Source organism: Ovis aries, chromosome 24 (assembly GCF_016772045.2).
Source record: "Ovis aries strain OAR_USU_Benz2616 breed Rambouillet chromosome 24, ARS-UI_Ramb_v3.0, whole genome shotgun sequence".
Classification (NCBI taxonomy): domain Eukaryota; kingdom Metazoa; phylum Chordata; class Mammalia; order Artiodactyla; family Bovidae; genus Ovis; species Ovis aries.
Window position 1 is genome coordinate 41997501 of NC_056077.1, and position 4928 is coordinate 42002428.

At 60.8% G+C, this 4928-nt stretch overlaps 1 long non-coding RNA gene across 1 annotated transcript; it reads right to left on the reverse strand.

Moving 5' to 3' along the window:
* Positions 1–1854: 1854 nt before the first annotated feature.
* On the reverse strand, positions 1855–4450 carry LOC121817803 (uncharacterized). The gene is made up of 2 exons (XR_006057849.2): positions 3453–4450; positions 1855–2829 (listed from the first exon to the last, which is right to left on the reverse strand). It is a non-coding gene; the product is annotated as an uncharacterized LOC121817803 (long non-coding RNA).
* Between the last annotated feature and the right edge of the window lie 478 nt (positions 4451–4928).

Genomic DNA, 4928 nt, shown 5'->3' on the forward strand with positions numbered 1-4928 from the left:
AACGATGGAGCCGCGCCCGCCCCGCGCCCGCCGCCCAATTGTCTCCGCCGCCCGTCCCCATCTGTCCCTCTCCGCCCATGTGTGTTTTGGCCTTTGTCTCGCCGCCCTGCGCTGACACCCTCTTTCAAAGCCCACTTCTGTCGCCCTTCACCGATCGCTTCTGCCCCATTAACCCATCGGCACGAGGCTCCTGCAACAAAGGCCCGGAGTCGGGCGGACGCGCGCGCGCCCGCCCATTGTCCGCCGCTGACCCCGCGGCCCCAGCCTGGCCCGGCCGGCCCGACGGGGCGGGGACGGGGTCGGCCTTGCAGATAAACACAGGAGGCGTCCCGCCCGGGCCGCGCTCCGCCCTCAGTGAACGGGGACGGGACACGACGGCCGCCTTGGCAAGGCGGGCGAGCAGCTGCCGCCGCGGGAACCGCGGGCCCGCCCGCCGGGCAGCTAATCCGCCGCAGGCCCCTTTGTCCCTCGCTGGACGTGAAGCTGGCAGAGAGCGCGGCTGGGGAGAGAGCAGGCCCGCCGCGTGGCCTGCCTGGTAAACAAAGAGAAGTGTTGCTGAGCCGGGCTGCCGTCCTCCGGTTCCGGTTCCCGGTCCTGTCCGGGGGAGGAGAGCAGGCCCCAGGGGCTGCCCCCGGTGCGGCCGCAGTGCCTGCGGCTAACCGGGACCTCCAGGCACAGCCTGGACCCGCGGCCCAGGCCACACACAGCAAATGGTCGCTCCCAGCCACGGGGCCTTGTGGGGGGTGGGGGCGGGGGCTGCGTCCAGGAGGTGCTGCGCAGAGCCCAGGAGCTTTCTCTGGAATCTGCGGGCTGCTCCTGGGCGGTGGCTGGGCTGTGCTGCCAGTGGGTCCGCAGCTGGGGCCTCTCTTCACTCTTCTGGAGACCCCTGTCTGGCCCGGGGCTCCTTTTTTGACCAGTGAGGCGGGAGGAAGGTGGCTTGTGGCCCAAGGGCATCAGAAGGTCAGCTTTCTCTGCAGCGGGTGATGTGGTGCCAGCAGGAGGTAGATGGGCCCAGGCAGAGAGGAGCTGCGGGAGGACCTCGTAAGCACTGTGGTCTTGGCGACACTGTGGTCCTGGAGACCCCGCTTTGTACACGCAGATCCTGCCTGCTCTCATTTTCCATCCCGCAAATGCCACTCTCTGGGCCTGGTCGTGGCCCTCTGCAAGCCTGTCCTCAAGGCGCCGACATGTCCCCTGGAGACATCCCATGTCGAGGCTAGGAGAAGGAAGTTCCTGTTTCTAAGCCTGTCTAGACTACTAGTTTTTTTTTTTAATTCATTAAGCATTTAAAATAAAGGGATGGCAAGAGAAAGAAGAGCGAACACGGTAGGGCTGTCCAAGGCACCTGTGGTGCCTCCAGCAGGAACTTGCTGACCAGCCTGCCACTGTCCCTGCCCCAGCCCCGATGCTGGGGGACCCGAGGCCTGATTCTGGGCAGCTCTGCCATCTCCCTGCTGACCTAACGACAGGGTAACCATGATTCCTTTCAGAGGGTCCAGTGGTTGCCAAGAACCCAGAAAGAAGACAAGGCCCCTTGACTCCTTCCAGCCCGCTGCCTGGAGCCCACGGCGCACTCTGGCTTTCCTCCTGCAGGGACTTTACACGGCAGCGTCGTGCTGCAGCCCAAGTCCAGGCCCTCTGCACTTCAGGTGCAGCCTGGAATTCTGACCCCAGCCCGGCCCTCGAGCGCTCTGCACGTGACAGCTTCTGCAAGTCTTTGGGCAGGAGCGAAAGCTGGCGACAGAGTCCAGCACAGCCAGCAGGGCCGGCAGAGGCACCCCCTGGGGGCCTGCCACTGTCGCTGGGGACCAGAGGTCCAGGAGCTGGAGTCCGGCCAGCAACGCGAGGCGAGGGTGCTTCTTGAATAGCTTTATTGAGAAGTCGCTGCCACAGCACCAAGTGCACCCTTTTAGACCGTACAGTGCCGCGTCTCCAGCGCATTCACAGAGCCGAGCAGCCATCGCCACTAATTCCAGAACACTGTCATCGCCCCCCAAAGAATCCCATACCCATCAGCAGTCACTCCCCATCTTCTGCCCCTCCCCCCTCAGCCCCTGGCAACCACTAATCCACTTTCGTCTCTATGGATTAGACAAGGATAATTTTGCAAAAAGAAATTCTACCAGTCGGGGAAGGACTGTATAAATGAGGAATGTGGGGGTCAGGCAGGCCTGAAAACTCTCTCTGTGGATCAACATGGCCACTTGTCCCCACCTGGGACATCTGTTTTAAACATCAGCATTCTTTTTTTTTTTTTCAGTCTACAGATCGTTTTCAATCTTGTTGAAGTACAGTTCATTCACAACGTTGTGGTCATTTCGACCGTGCAGCAGAGCTACTGAGTTACACACAGATACACGTGTTCTTCCCCATTAGTGTCTGCCACAGGTACTGAATAGAGTTCCCCATTCTCTACAGTAGACTTTGCTGTTAATCCATCCTGTTTTACTAGTTCACATCTGCTAACCCCAAACTCCCAATACTTCCCTGGCAATACCCCCATCCCTGGCAACCTCACGTCTGTGAGTTACAGACATGGTCTTGAGATCACTTCTGGCCCCCTCTGTTTTCTAGCTGCTTCTGTGGGTGCCAGCTGGCTCCAGCCTGGTGGAAACCACACCTTTCCGTCCCGTCAGTGAGATGCTAACACCATCGGAGCAGTCTGGGCACCCAGTGTGGCTTTGGGGAGGCTCCTCACAGCCATCTGTAACTCCATCCTCGCCAGCCCTGAGGTCAATGTGATAATGTCCATGGATCTTCGTCAACTATGATTTGGATTTCAAAGCAATTAAGAAGTTGTTCACTTCAGAAAAGGCCATTTAGTTTTCCCTAAACAACAACAAAGAAAAAAATTTTTTTAATGTAGCCCATTTTTAGCACCAAATCTTGTCATCATCCCATTCTTTATGAGCCCAAACTCCTAGCAATCACAGCATTGGGTTTCTAATGAGCATTTTCTTGATTTACAGCAGAAATGAGCAGTTATCTGCTAATAACCCCTGAGTCTGAAATTAAAAGGGCTGAGAAAATAAACCAAATTGCCAAGATCAACTCTCGTTAAATAAAGGCGTTGTGAAAAGACACAGCACAACATTTTCATGCATCAGATCGACAACACAATAGCTCCTCATTTGAGGTTGTAATTATTTAAGACCACTTAGCAGCTGCAGAACACTCACCCTAGGAGCGTTTAATGGACATTTGTTAATTAATTCTCACCAGAGCCCATCCAGCTACTCTGCGCACGAGAAACTGAGGCAGGCACTGGAGGGGAAGTCTGCAGGAGAGCACACGCGGGTGGGCCTCCCCCCGAGCCCCCCCTGCCCACGCCAGTCTGAGCTCCTTGCTGCCCAGAAGTTTCTGATTCATGAATGTCTAACTGGCTCTGAAGAAATCCATAAACAAAGGCAGAGTTTATGAGTCTCTGACTTGGCTAGTTTTATTCCACCCACCAGGAGAAAACGGAGAACTACTGGACAGCCTGAATTGACTCAAAGTTAAAGGCTGCAGACATCGTGAGTTGCAAGCTGCCGGGGGAGAAATCCAGACAGAGAGGCCGCAGGTTCATGAGAAGGAACCACACGCCCGCTGGGATCACGGGCACCAGCTAGGACTCAGCCCTGTCCTAGCGGACGGCAGCTGAGACAACAGAGAGACGCCCAGGTTTACAACTCAAGTCACAGCGGGCTTTCTGGTCCTGCCTTCCCACACGGCCACCGTGCTTATCCCCAGGCTCCTGCGGGAACAAGAGGCTGCTCTCAGTGGCTCGCTGTTGTCCTCCTTAGAAGAAAGCCTTCCATCCCAGGGACACAGCGGTGGCAGGCAAAGAGAGAGCCTAGCAGACCTTGGGAAGAGGATCTTGGTCCCAGGAGCCGGTGGGGGTAGAGGCTCCCCTCCTCGGGCTCACCCCCAGCCCTCGTGGTGCTTCCTGGCCCCGAGAGTGACTGGCACACGCTCCCCTGCAGGCTACTCAGGGGGCAGAAGGAGGCCAAGTCCTGGACGCTTTGCCTCGGCCAGTCTGATTCCAGGACACATGACCTATTTGACTGTTGGACCTACGGACGAGGGCAAGCAGGGGAGGGGGTCAGAACCAGTCACCCCTCCTCCTCTGACCAGTCAGGTGGGCCCAGGGTCCAGGCTCAGGTGTCCAGCGTGTCCTGCGTAGCGGGTGAACCACCCCCGCTCTCAAGGCGGCTTCATTACCGAAGAGCCCGCCGCTGCTTTCAAACACTCGACGGAATGAAGGCTCGGGCCTGACCGAGTTTGGGGGGCTGGGGAGGGTCCAGCTGACCCCCACCCCCCAGCTATGGGGCGCTGCCCATCGATTGCGAAGCTTCCCCTCGAAGTCACCGAGAACGGCCTCGTGGGGCCGGGGAGGCCGTGTGTGGAGGCTGACGAGCGACAGGCCTTCACCCGGGGACGACTGCAGCCCAGCGCCGCCGCCTGACCAGACACGCAGGCGGGGCCGGAAGTCCAGGGGCGCCAACCGGAAGGGGCGGGGCCGCCGCCCGGAGTCCCGGCAGGCCCGCGGGGCGCGTGGCGCGGGCGGGCGTGCGCGGAGGCGGGCGGCGCGCTGTCCCGGCGGCCCTGCTCGAGGCCCGGAGCGCCGGGACCCAGCTCGCAGGCGGCGTGCGGCGCTCGTGGCCGGAGGGCGAGGGTGGCCTGGGAGTCGCGGGGTGAGGGCTGGGAGGCCGGGCCCGAGAGTGGGCCGCGGGCCTCAGAGGCGCTGAGCCGGGGCAGGCGGCAGGCGGGGTCCTGCTGCGACGGGCTGACCTGGGGAGGCCCCAGGCGGGGAGGCCCCAGGCGGAGGCCCCAGGCGGGGAGGCCCCAGGCGGGGAGGCCCCCAGGCGGGGAGGCCCCAGGCGGAGGCCCCAGGCGGGGAGCCCCCAGGCGGGGAGGCCCCAGGCGGGGAGCCCCCAGGCGGGGAG